The sequence below is a fragment of the Pan paniscus genome, chromosome X, assembly GCF_029289425.2.
Source record: "Pan paniscus chromosome X, NHGRI_mPanPan1-v2.0_pri, whole genome shotgun sequence".
In the NCBI taxonomy this organism is placed as follows: Eukaryota; Metazoa; Chordata; class Mammalia; order Primates; family Hominidae; genus Pan; species Pan paniscus.
This window is the reverse complement of record NC_073272.2, coordinates 75,605,950-75,620,467: the sequence shown is the minus strand read 5'-3', so window position 1 is coordinate 75,620,467 and position 14,518 is coordinate 75,605,950. Positions and strand designations below refer to the sequence as shown.

General features: G+C 42.1%; 1 pseudogene; it reads left to right on the top strand.

Annotated features, from left to right (window-relative positions):
- Nucleotides 1-3,673: 3,673 nt before the first annotated feature.
- Nucleotides 3,674-5,728, top strand: LOC129395262 (transcription factor NF-E4-like; annotated as a pseudogene).
- Nucleotides 5,729-14,518: the final 8,790 nt, after the last annotated feature.

Genomic DNA, 14,518 nt, shown 5'->3' with positions numbered 1-14,518 from the left:
AAACCAATGTCCTATAGTTTTTTCCTGTTTACTTCTAAGAATTTTATAGTTTTCAGTCTTCTGTTTAAGTCTTTAATCCATTTTGAGTTCATTTTTTCTGAATTGTTGAAGATGAAAATTCAGTTTCATTCTTTGCATGTGAATATCCTGTTTTCCCGACACCAATTGCTTTTCCTCATTGTATATTCTTTGTGCCCCTGTTGAAGATCAGTTCACTTTATATGTGTGCATTTATTTCTGGGCTCTGTATTCTGTTCCATTGTTCTTTGTGTCTGTTTTTATTTCAGAACCATATTCTTTTGTTTATCGTGTATTTGTATTATATTTTTAAATCAGAAAGGGTGATGATTCTAGCTTTGTTCTTTCTCATGGTTGATTTGGCTATTTATAGTCTTTTGTGGTTCTATATAAATTTTAAAATTGTTCTGTTTCTGTAAAAAATGCCATTGAGATTTTGATATGGATTGCATTCAATTTGTAGATCTTTTTGAGTAATATAAACATATTAACAATATTAGATCTTACAAGCCACAAACACAAGATGATTTTCCACTTGTTTGTGCCTTATTTGATTTCTTTTATTAATGTTTTATAGCTTTCAGTATATGAGTCTTTCATCTTCTTGGTTACATTTATTCCTAAAAAAATTTTTTGGTGCTATTGTAAATGGGATTTTTTTCCTAATTTTTTTTTCAGAGGGGTCATTGTTCATGTGCATAAATGCAACTTATTTTTATATGTTGATATTGTTACCTGCAGCCTTACTGAATTTATTTATTAACCTTAACAGTTTTTAGGAGTCTTTAGCATTTTCTGTATATAAAATCATGTCATCTGCAAACAGGGACAATTCACATATTCTGAATTTAATATATTTTTTTTCTTGCCTAATTGCTCTGACTAGGATTTCCAGTACTATGTTGAATAGAAATGGTGAAAGTAGGCATTCTTTTTTTTATTATTATACTTTAAGTTTTAGGGTACATGTGCACAACGTAGGCATTCTTGCCTTGTTTCTAAACTTAGAGGAAAAGCTTTCAGTTTCTCACCATTGAGTATGCTGTTGAGTGGCTTGCCCTTTTGGTTGCCTGGTGAGATATAATAATGATGGTCATGCTGAGCTCTGAGAGTAAAATGGAAGCAGCAGTACACTCAGGAGGGACCAAAATATCCCACCCCTTCCTTCCTCATCAACTTTTAATTTGTGGATCCTCAAGGCTGAATGGACCTGGAAGCCCGCTGTCTGTATAAAGACATTCATTTGTAGCATTCCATTTCAAGTAATTGAGTTTGTATATCTATATCAAACAAGGGGTCCTCCAGACTCCCTTCACATTATAGCTCCCTCTAAACAGTTTCAAAGTGGGACAACAGAAAGTGTTTGCTTTCCATCAATTCTTTAGGTAATTTTGAGTTACATCTCGAAGCTGAGGAGTCCCATCAGAACCTATTGGGAATAGCCACCATTAACCTAGAAAGAGATCACATCATTGCATTGGGAAATTCATCATTGGTTTCTCTCCACCAAGTATTCCTACATGTTTCCTATATTTTTCTCTCTTTACCTTCCAGGGGTAATATTGACATGTTGAAAAAATAATGAGTTTATAATTTACTTATTTGCTGTCTTTCTTGAAAATGTTTTTCCAAGGTGGCAGACAAGAGGCTTTGTTGGAACACCTCAGCCAGTTGGAATGAGCAAAAAAATGTGTAGAGATTCACACTGTGAACTTTTATCCAAGATCAAAAACAGGAGCTCAATAGAAAGAGTGAAAGAATCTTCAAATACTTTTTATTTTATTTTATTTTTTATTTTTTAGGGTATAGAATTTCTTTTTTTTAATTTTTATTTTATTATTATTATACTTTAAGTTTTAGGGTACATGTGCACAATGTGCAGGTTAGTTACATATGTATACATGTGACATGCTGGTGTGCTGCACCCATCAACCCGTCATCCAGCATTAGGTATATCTCCCAGTGTTATCCCTCCCCCCTCCCCCCACCCCACAACAGTCCTCAGAGTGTGATGTTCCCCTTCCTGTGTCCATGTGTTCTCATTGTTCAATTCCCATCTATGAGTGAGAACATGCGGTGTTTGGTTTTTTGTCCTTGCGAAAGTTTACTGAGAATGATGATTTCCAATTTCATCCATGTCCCTACAAAGGACATGAACTCATCATTTTTATGGCTGCATAGTATTCCATGGTGTATATGTGCCACATTTTCTTAATCCAGTCTATCATTGTTGGACATTTGGTTGGGTTCCAAGTCTTTGCTATTGTGAATAGTGCAGCAATAAACATATGTGTGCATGTGTCTTTATAGCAGCATGATTTATAGTCTTTTGGGTATATACCCAGTAATGGGATGGCTGGGTCAAATGGTAATTCTAGTTCTAGATCCCTGAGGAATCGCCACACTGACTTCCACAATGGTTGAACTAGTTTACAGTCCCACCAACAGTGTAAAAGTGTTCCTATTTCTCCACATTCTCTCCAGCACCTATTGTTTCCTGACTTTTTAATGATCGCCATTCTAACTGGTGTGAGATGGTATCTCATTGTGGTTTTGATTTGCATTTCTCTGATGGACAGTGATGATGAGCATTTTTTCATATGTTTTTTGGCTGCATAAATGTCTTCTTTTGAGAAGTGTCTGTTCATGTCCTTCCCCCACTTTTTGATGGGGTTGTTTGTTTTTTTCTTGTAAATTTGTTTGAGTTCATTGTAGATTCTGGATATTAGCCGTTTGTCAGATGAGTAGGTTGTGAAAATTTTCTCCCATTTTATAGGTTGCCTGTTTATTTGTTTTATTATTTTTTATTATACTTTAAGTTCTGGGATACATGTGCAGAATGTGCAGGTTTGTTACATAGGTATACATGTGCCATGGTGGTTTGCTGCACCCATCAACCTGTCATATACATTAGGTATTTCTCCTAATGCTATCCCTCTCCTAGCCCCCCACCCCCCAACAAGCCCTGGTGTGTGATGTTCCCCTCCCTGTGTCCATGCCATGTGTTCTCATTTTTCACCTCCCACTTATGAGTGAGAACATACAGTGTTTGGTTTTCTTTTTAAAAGTGGCAGGTCTGGTAGAAAACTGGAAGTCTTCAGAGCATGAAAGCAGGGAGAGACTGTCTCCACAATACACATTCTCACTGGAGAACCAGGAAATTCAGGCCATGGGGTGCTCCTTGACTCTGCCTTCAAGTAATGGATCTCACTTGGTGAGTGGAGGAAGAAATATTCTTCCCAGGGCCTGAAAGCTTGAAGGGATGAGTAACTCCTCCCTTTTTAGGCCCAGTCCCAAGGCACAAGGCCACTTGTGCTAGCAGCATGCATCAGCAAGATAGCAGAAACAGGAAGAGAGCTGTCTGGAAGACACCTACCCTGGCTGGAAGACACCTGCCCTGGCTGGAAAACACCTACCCTGGCCAGTAGACTCATACCCCTGAAGATCAAGAAAGAGGCCATCTGGTTACCACATAGCAGTTACATCAGACTGGGACACTTCCTGTTTACTGGAGACTATAAAACCCCTGCCCTGTCCTCACTTGGGGCTGATGCCATTTTAGGCCTCAGCCCGCCTGCACCCAGGTGCTCATTAAAACACCATGTTGCTCCACACTGCCTCATGTTGACTGTTGGTGTGCTCTTGGCATTTGAACCAATACAAGAACCTTTCATCTGTTGCCAAAACCCGGGAGGAGCTCAGGTCTGCATCCCCTATGGGCTTACCCCTCCACCCCAGAGAGCAGGCCACAGCTGTTGGACAAAGGAAGTTCCTCAGCCTCCAGTTGCCTCTGTGCATGCACATTGGTCACTGATCTCACCTACTGGTAAGTTTCCCCAGGAGCCCAGTTAACAGAGAAAAAGCCACATGGCCTCTCTTTGTTTCTGCAGTCCGAAAATCCAACGTTGGTCCAAGAAGGCTTCGGTGTGTGCCAGGCACTCACTGATCATCTGGTCTTAGGAGGATGCCTCTAAGCCATTTGATCCTATTCCAGGAATGAAAAAGGCAGCGGTGATAATTGCTCCTTTTATCCTCTCCCTCCAGCTTTCCAGGATGGTCTCCTTTTTCTTTGTTCTCCTGAGCTGACCCTCCGTTATGGGAAACTCCTGGTCCTCCATTCCAAAAAACAGCCCTGTAGGCTGCCTCATAAAAAATCTGCAAACCTTAGGCCTCAGGCAATATATCCGCCCTAAGTGCCTTGTCTTTTTTGCAATACAGGCTGGCTGCAGTATGAACTAGATAATGGGTCCAAATGGTCCGCAAATGGAACATTCAACTTTACAATTTTAACTGACTTAAGCAATTATTGCTAATGACTGGAAAAATGGGGAAAAATGCCTTATGTCCAGTCTTTTTTTGCACTCAGATTACAACCAGACCTCTGCAATTTTTGCTCACCTGTTCAAATCCTTCTCCTCCATTCTCACCACCCAGATTGTCTTTCTCTTCCCGACCCTACCTGTTTTCCCTCGTTCCATCCAGCTGACTGCTGTCCACCCCTCCCGCCCCTATCTCTTCCTCTCAATCACTTCTGGCTTCTTCCTTCTCTCCTGCCCATACTTGCTCAGGAGCCACCCTTGCCCCAAGCCCCACCCTTACTCCAGTACCAGTGCTAGAGTGCCCCCTTCGGGAAGTTGCGGGATCTGAGGGTATTGTTAGAGTTCATGTTCCCTTCTCCCTTGCTGATCTCTCTTAAATTAACAAAAGACTCAGTTCATTTCCAGAAAACCCTACCCCTTATATTAGGGAGTTTCAGTACCTTACCCAGTCTAATGAACTAACCTGCCATGACCTCTATGTTATCCTCTCTTCCACCCTTAGCCCAGAAGACCAAGACCGTATCGGGACCCTAGCTCTGGCACATGCTGATACAATTCATCACCAAGCTCCTGCCCAGCCTACTGGTGAAGAGGCAGTCCCCAAACAGGATCCCACTGAGATTATCAAGACGGGGCCTCTGGATGCTGCCATCAAGACCACATGATTGTGTGTCTCCTTGCAGGACTCAAAAAGCATGCCCATAAAGTGGTAAACTATGAAAAATTTTTGGAAATCACCCAAGGTCCTGATGAAAACCCAGCTCTTTTTCTCTCTCCCAACCAGCCCAGAGGGAACCACTATCTTAATCCTTTGGTTCATCTCCCAATCCACCCCCAGTATTCGGCACAAGCCTCAGAAGCTTGATGACAGCCCTCAAACCCCACAATGAGACCTTCTTAATTTAGCCTTCAAAGTCTTTAACAATCGTGATGAGGAAAGTAAAAGGCAAAAACAGGCAGTTTCAAATGCTTGCCTCCACCATCAGAGGCCCTGCAGGCCCACAGGGCTGCAGCTCCACATGGAAGCCTCCTGGCAATCCACCTCCACCTGGTGCCTGTTTCAAGTGCAGCAATGAAGGCCACTGTCCAGACAATGCCCAAACCCAGGTAAGCCCACCAGGCTGTGCCCTCTCTGTGAAGGATCCCACTGGAAGTCAGACTGTGAGTGACCACTGCAATAATTCCCCCCATCCCTTCCTGAGCTGGCCCTCTTATTCTTATTCAATGGCTCTCATCAGCAAACTTCTTCAAGCTGCCAGATTCCCACAGAAAGTTGCCATCACTATTGAAAACCTCCTACTTGGATCTCATCAGCCTTGCCGCTGAAGACTGATGGTGCCCTAGAGCAGACACCCTGGCAACTACCATCGCTTCATCCAAGCCAAGGGTAACCCTGATGGTAGCAAGTAGGCCAGTATGTTTTTTAATCGATACTGGGGTGACCTACTCTGCTTTACTTAATTTTTCAGGACCCAGTCTTCCCAAGTCTCTGTTGTGGGAATTGATGGACAAGTCTCCAAACCCCAAGCCACCCCTCCATTCTTCTGCTCCTTTTGCATCTTTTCCTTCACTTACTCTTTCTTACTCCTGCCCTCATGCCCAACTCCTCTCCTAGGTAGAGACATCCTTTCAAAACTCCAGTCTACTCTCCATTTCCACATTCCCCATAGTACCCAATGCATCCACACAGACCCCTCTGGTACTTCTAGTTTTCTTCTACTCCTTCGACCTCCCACCCTAAAACATGCAACCTTTCCTTATCCCCCATCCATAGTTAACCCCACTGTTTGGGATACTTCCACACCCTAATAACAAAACACCACATCCCCGTCCTCATCCCCTTAAAAACCCCACCCAGTTCCTATCACAGGAGCAGTATCCAATCCCCCAAGCAGCTCTCATAGGCCTAAAGCCTATCACTTCTCACCTCCCCGCCAGTCACCTACACTGCCCAACAAACTCCCATTTTAACACACCAATTCTACCTCTTAAAAAGCCAGATGTAACATCACTTAGTCTAGGACCTCAGGCTCATTAACCAAGCTGTACTCCCAGTATGTCCAGTAGTTCCTAACCCATACACTTTACTTTCCAGGACTCCCTCCAATACTACCCATTTTTCTGTCCTAGACCTAAAAGATGCCTTTTTCATAATTTCTTTACATCCTGATTCTCAAGACCTCTTTGCCTTTATGTGGGAAGACCCCAACACCCACTTTTCACACCAGCTCACTTGGTGCATACTACCTCAAGGTTTCAGAGACAGCCCTCACCTTTTTGGACAGGCCTTTGCTCATGACTTCTGTGCCTTATCCCTAAAACCGTCCACTCTTATTCAATATGTTGATGATCTGCTCCTGTGTAGTCCCTCTCAAAATACTGGAACTCCTGTACTATCTCTCTTTTATACTTCCTGGCAGAATGCGGTGTTGATTCTCCCCTAAAAAAACACTAATATGCACCCCCTCAGTTACCTACCTAGGCCTAGCCCTTACCCTGCAAACCCAAGGGCTTACAACCGACTGGGTATCCCTCCTCCAGTCCCTCCCACCTCTGCAAAGTAAGCAAGAAATTCTCTCTTTTCTAGGACTAGAGGGATATTTTAGGCTCTGGGTTCCCTCCTTCACTCTACTTGCCAAATCGTTATACCAAGCTGCTGAAGGTCCTCTCCACGAGCCTTTAAACCCTGCACAGACTATTATCCAACCTTTCCATCTACTCCAAAAGGCTCTCATCTCAGCCCCAATCCTCACTCTTCCAGACCTTACCAAACCTTTCTTCCTCTATACCAATGAACAGCGTGGAGTTGCAGTAGGTGTTCTAAGCCAGTCTAAGGGACCCACCCTCCAGATTGTTGTCTATGTCTCTAAACAGCTTGAAGCCACAGTTCTCAGATGGCCTGCCTGTCTCTGAGTATTGGCAGCAGCTGCTGTCCTCAAACTTGAAAGCCTAAAACTATCTCTTCTTGCCAACCTAACAGTTTATTCAACCCATAACATCGAAGACATGTTAGCTCACCGCTGTGTACTACATCTTATCTCTGCCCCACAGCTTCTCCAACTATATGCTGTATTCATAGAAACTCCCCATATCACCATGCTAACCAGCTCATCTAAACCTGGCCACGCTCTTACCTGAAGCTTCTACCTCTCAAGACCCTGCACACTTCTTCGTGGACACTGTTCAAACCTTTCTTGTATCCTTTCCAAACATAACAGACCACCCCCTTCCAGATGCTTCCTTTACTTGGTTTGTGGACAGCAGTTCCTTCCTACACCAAGAGCGCTGACATGCTGGCTATGCTATAGTGTCACCACCACCACCCCAAACACTCTTGAAGCCAATCTACTCCCTGTAGGCACCACCTCCCCAAAAGCTGAACTCATTGTTCTCACTCGGGCTCTCACTCTAGCAGCTGGACAACAAATTAACATATATTCGGATTCTTGTTATGCATTCCATATAGTACACTCACACTCGTCTCTCTGGAAAGAATGGGGTTTCCTAACTCCAAAAAACACTCCTGTCATAAATGGCTTTCTCATCAGCAAACTCCTTCAAGCTGCCAGACTCCTGCAGAAAGTTGCCATCATTCATTGCAGGGGTCACCAAACCCCAGCCAATCCTATATCAGCCAGAAATGCTTTAGCAGATGAGGTAGCCAAACAAGTAGCCCTACAACCTGTGCAAGGTGAGTTTCTGTCCCTGTCCTTGTTCTCTCCTCTTTACTCCTCAGAAGAAAAGGAGGACTTCCAGGCCCAGAACCTCCAAAGCAAGGACCATGGTATGTCAAGGAAGGGCGCTTCATTCTTTCTCACTCTCAAACAATTTCTATCCTCCAAAGCCTCCACAACCCTTTCCATGTCAGTTACAAACCTCTCTTGCAACTTCTCTGCTCTATTCTCACTTGTCCTCACCTTTCCAGCTGTGTTTGAGAGATCACCCAGTCCTGCTGTATCTCCCACTCAGTGTCACCCCAGGGATCCCTCTGGCCACTGCCTTTTCCTATCCACCAAGCCTGGGGCCAAATACCCAGGCAAGATTGGCAAGTAGACTTCACTCACATGCCAACTGATAAATGGCTCCACTATCTTCTAGTCTTTGTCTGTACTTTCTCCAGGTGGGTAGAAGCATTCCCAACAATTTCAGAAGGTGTAAATATCATCACACAAACTCTCATCATGCATGTAATTCCCCGTTTCAGACTTGTAACATCCATCCAGTCCAATAACCGGCCCGTCTTCAACAGCCAAATTACCCAAGGCATCTCAAACATCAGAAAAGTAGCCCATGTACCAGTTCAAACCTGGAAAGGATGGGACCTAGTAAACCCTCTAGGAGGGTGGTTCTCTAATTCAGGAGGATTTAAAGCGCTGGTAGGGACAGTAATCTTTATCATTGGGCTCCTCCTGTTTCTCCTCTGTGTTATCCCACTAATAATAAAAGCCATTAAAACTCTTGTTGAAACTACAGTTAGCCACCAGACAATCCAGACAATGCTCCTGCTATGACACTATGGATACCAACCCGTCTTTCAAGAATACCCCCAAAATTAAGGTTTTCTTTTTCCAAAGTGCCCACGCCACCCCATACATCACGTCTGAAGTAGTTACTGAGAAAGTTGCCCCTTTCCCCTTTTTTCTATAACCAAATAGACAGGAATGAAAGATTCTCCCTGGGGCCTGAAAGCTTGAAGGGATGAGTAACTGTTCCCTTCTCAGGCCCAGTCCCAAGGCGCAAGGCCACTTGGGCCAGCAGTGTGCATCAGCAAGATAGCAGAAACAGGAAGAGAGCCAGCTGGAAGACACCCACCCTGGCTGGAAGACACCTGCCCTGGCCGGAAGACACCTACCCTGGCCAGAAGATACATAACCCTGAAGATCGAGAAAGAGGCCATCTGGTTACCACGTAGCAGTTCCATCAGACTGGGATACTTCCTGTTTATAGGAGACTATAAAATCCCTGCCCCATCCTCACTTGGGGCTGACGCCATTTTAGGCCTCAGCCTGCCTGCACCCAGACACGCATTAAAATAGAGTGTTGCTCCACACTGCCTCATGTTGTCTGTTGGTGTGCTGTCAGGGTTTGAACCAATACAAGAACCTTTCAGAGAAGAGTCTGTGAGAAACAGTGGCATTGGGGAATGTTTTGTGTGTACTCCCAGACATTTGCACCAATAGAAGGAAACCATTTCTGACCCTAATTCATAGGAAATCTCACAGAAATCTGCCAGGCAACACATACATTGGTCACAAGTTGAAGGAGGCCCTCAACTGAGGTTTATGATCTAATTTACAGGGGGGATAAACCCCCATAATGAGAACTAGGATGTTAGCAGGGAGTGGGCTGTTGCAATAGATGCAGGAATTGAGCACTCCCTATTTGTGGGACTGGACCGCTAGAGTTGTGACCTGAGAGCCATGGTTTCTTTCTCAGGAAACAGAGAATTGTGGCCTGGGGCAATTTTGCAATCTGAGCACAGAATACTTGGAATACAGCTAGCTGTTTCAGCTTGCTGCTAGTGGTAGACCACTGGGTCAAGGGTGTGGTAGCTTGGTGCCTCTTACTAACACCTCCTGGGCTGTGGAGCCTGAGCTATCCTCTCTTTCCCATGTGGGCCCTTTTGAGTGGCAAAGGTGGTTCTACTCCTTCCTGCAACATTGCCTAAGGGGCAAGGGAACTGACTTTCAACCCTGTTAGACTTCCTCTCACATCCACCATTGGACAGCCTGAACATAGCCTTGTCTGACATGCCTCCCCAGCTTTGCCCCTCCCACCTTTCTCAGTTGTAGAACATGGGAGAGGTACCTCTGAGAGTTCCATGGCTCCACTCATTGACTGAGATATATGAGTACATTTTCTAGTCAACAGAGGTGAAGCATAAATTCTACTGCTACCACCAGAGCTGGCTTTCACCTGCAAGTGTCATCTATTGGCTGGGACTCCAAGTTGCACAGCTCATCAATATCGTGAAAATGGCCACACTACCCAAGGTAATTTATACATTCAATGCCATCCCCATCAAGATACCAATTACTTTCTTCAAAGAATGGGAAATAACTACTTTAAAGTTCATATGGAACCAAAAAAGAGCCCACATTGCCAAGTCAATCGTAAGCCAAAAGAACAAAGCTGGAGGCATCATGCTACCTGACTTCAAACTATACTACAATGCTACAGTAACCAAAACAACATGGTACTGGTACCAAAACAGACATATAGGTCAATGGAACAGAACAGAGGCCTCAGAAATAATACCACACATCTACAACTATCTGATCTTTGACAAACCTGACAAAAATAAGAAATGGGGAAGGGATTCCCTATTTAACAAATGGTGCTGGGAAAACTGGCTAGCCATATGTAGAAAGCTGAAACTGGATCCCTTCCTTACACCTCATACAAAAATCAATTCAAGATGGATTAAAGACTTAAATGTTAGATGTAAAACCATAAAAACCCTGGAAGAAAACCTAGGCAATACCATTCAGGACATAGGCATGGGCAAGAACTTCATGTCTAAAACACCAAAAGCAATGGCAACAAAAGCCAAAATTGACAAATGGGATCTAATTCAACTAAAGCGCTTCTGCACAGCAAAAGAAACTACCATTAGAGTGAACAGGCAACCTACAGAATGGGAGAAAATTGTTGCAATCTACTCATCTGACAAAGGGCTAATATCCAGAATCTACAATGAACTCAAACAAATTTACAAGAAAAAGACAAACAACTCCATCAAAAATTGGGCAAAGGATACGAACAGACACTTCTCAAAAGAAGACATTTATGCAGCCAACAGACACATGAAAAAATGCTCATCATCGCTGGCCATCAGGGAAATGCAAATCAAAACCACAATGAGATACCATCTCACACCAGTTAGAATGGCAATCATTAAAAAGTCAGGAAACAACAGGTGCTGGAGAGGATGTGGAGAAATAGGAACACTTTTACACTGTTGATGGCACTGTAAATTAGTTCAACCATTGTGGAAGACAGTGTGGTGATTCCTTAGCGATCTGGAACTAGAATTACCATTTGACGCAGCCATCCCATTACTGGGTATACACCCAAATGATTATAAATCCTGCTGCTATAAGGACACATGCACACATATGTTTACTGTGGCACTATTCACAATAGCAAAGGCTTGGAACCAACACAAATGTCCAACAATGATAGACTGGATTAAGAAAACGTGGCACATATACACCATGGAATACGATGCAGCCATAAAAAAGGACGAGTTCATGTCCTTTGTAGGGACATGGATGAAGCTGGAAACCATCATTCTTGGCAAACTATTGCAAGGACAAAAAACCAAACACTGCATGTTCTCACTCACAGGTGGGAATTGAACAATGAGAAACTTCACACACTGGGGTCTGTTGTGGGGTGGAGGGAGGGGGGAGTGATAGCATTAGGAGATATACCTAATTTAAATGACTAGTTAATGGGTGCAGCACACCAACATGGCACGTGTATACATATGTAACAAACCTGCATGTTGTGCACATGTACCCTGGAACTTAAAGTATAATAATTATATATATACATATATATATATATATGTATATATATATATATATAAAGAAACCTAAACAACTCTACAAGAAAAAAAACAAAAACATGAAAAAGTGGTCAAGGACATGAACAGACACTTTTCAAAAGAAGACATATATGTGGCCAACCAGCATATGAAAGAAAGTGCAAGATCACTGATTATTAAAGAAATGCAAATCAAAAACACAATAAGATACCATCTCACACCAGTCAAAATTGCTATTATTAAAAAGTCAAAAAATAACAGGTGCCCACAAGGTTGTGTGTACTACTAGTGTTGCTTCTGATATAAATATAGCTACACCTGCTTGCTTTTGGTTTCCAGTAATATGAAATATATCTTTCCACCCCTTTATTTGGAGTCTATAATGTCTTCACCAGTTAAGTGGGTTTCTTCTAAGAAATATATTGTTAGATCCTGTTTTTAAAATCCATTCTGCCAATCTTCATCTTTTAAGCGGAGCCTTTCATTCATTTATTTTCAGGGTTAATATTGATGTGTTAGGCTTTGTTCCCATTATAATGTTAATTGTTACCTAGTTGCTTTGTAGTCTCAATTGTGTAATTGTTTTATAAGACCAGTGAGTTTAATACTTTTATACGTTTTTATGATGGTGAGTCTTGACATTTAGTTCTCACGTTTAGAACTCCTTTGATCATTTCTTGTAGGGCTGGTATAGTGGTGATATATTCCCTTAGTGTTTTTTTTTTTTTTTTTTTTTTGGTCTGGGAAGGACTATATTTCTCCTCTCTTAATGAAGCTTAGTTTAGTAATATACAAAACTCTTGGCTGACATTATTTTTTAAGATGCATAAAAATAGGGCCCTGATCTCTTGTAGCTTGCAAGGTTTCTGCTGAGAAGTCTATTGTTAGTCTCATGGGATGTCCTTTATAGTCATAAGATGTTTTTCTCGTTCTGATTTAAAATTTTTTTCCTTCATGTTGACTTTAGATAGTTTCATAACTATATGCCTTGCTGAAGTTTATTTGTGATGTATTTCCAAGGATGTCTTTCAGCTTCTTATATTTGAGTGCCTAAATATCTAGCAAAACCACAGAAGTCTTCCTCAATTATTATCTCAAATAAGTTACCCAAACTTTTTACTTTTTCTTCTTGTCACTCGAGTATAGCTATATCTGGTAGCTGTGGACACTTTACATAACCTCATATTTCTTAAAGTCTTTGTTCGTTTTTAAAGTTCTTTGTTTTTTATTTGTGTCTAACTGGGTTAATTAAAAGAGCTGTCTTCAAGGTCTAAAATTGTTTCTTTTGTGTGGATATTGGTCTAAAATTCTCTTTTTTTGTTGTGTCTCTGCCTGGCTTTGGTATCAGGATGATGCTGGCCTCATAAAATGAGTTAGGGAGGATTCCCTCTTTTTCTATTGATTGGAATAGTTTTAGAAGGAATGGTACCAGCTCCTCCTTGTACCTCTGGTAGAATTCGGCTGTGCATCCGTCTGGTCCTAGACTTTTTTCATTGGTAAGCTATTAAATATTTCCTCAATTTCAGAGCCTGTTATTGGTCTATTCAGAGATTCAACTTCTTCCTGGTTTAGTCTTGGGAGGGTGTATGTGTCGAGGAATTTATCCATTTCTTCTAGATTTTCCAGTTTATTTGTGTAGAGGTGTTTATAGTATTCTCTGATGGTAGTTTGTATTTCTGTGGGATCAGTGGTGATATCCCCTTTATCATTTTTTATTGCATCTACTTGATTCTTCTCTCTTTTCTTCTTTATTAGTCTTGTTAGCAGTCCATCTATTTTGTTGATCTTTTCAAAAAAACAACTCCTGGATTCAGTGATTTTTTGAAAGGTTTTTTTTGTCTCTATTTCCTTCAGTTCTGCTCTGATCTTAGTTATTTCTTGCCTTCTGCTGGCAATTGAATGTGCTTGCTCTTGCTTCTGTAGTTTTTTTAATTGCGATGTTAGGATGTCAATTTTAGATCTTTCCTGCTTTCTCTTGTGGGCATTTAGTGCTATAAATTTCCCTCTACACACTGCTTTAAATGTGTCCCAGAGATTCTGGTATGTTGTGTCTTTGTTCTCGTTGGTTTCAAAGAACATCTTTATTTCTGCCTTCATTTCATTATGTATCCAGTAGTCATTCAGGAGCAGGTTGTTCAGTTTCCATGTAGTTGAGTGGTTTTGAGTGAGTTTCTTAATCCTGAGTTCTAGTTGGATTGCACTGTGGTCTGAGAGACAGTTTGTTATAATTTCTGTTCTTTTACGTTTGCTGAGGAGTGCTTTACTTCCAACTATGTGGTCAATTTTGGAATGAGTGCGGTGAGGTGCTGAGAAGAATGTATATTCTGTTGATTTGGGGTGCAGAGTTCTGTAGATGTCTATTAGGTCTGCTTGTTGCAGAGCTGAGTTGAGGCGCTCAATATCCTTGTTAACCTTCTTTCTCATTGAGAACACATGGACTCATAGAGGGGAACAACACACACTGAGGCCTACTACTGGGGGGTGGAGGGTGGAAGGAGGGAGAGGATCATGAAAAAATAATTAATGCATACTAGGCTTAATACCTGAGTGACAAAATAATCTGTACAACAAACCCCTGTTGTATGAATTTTCCATATGCCACAAACCTGCACATGTACCCCTGAACTTA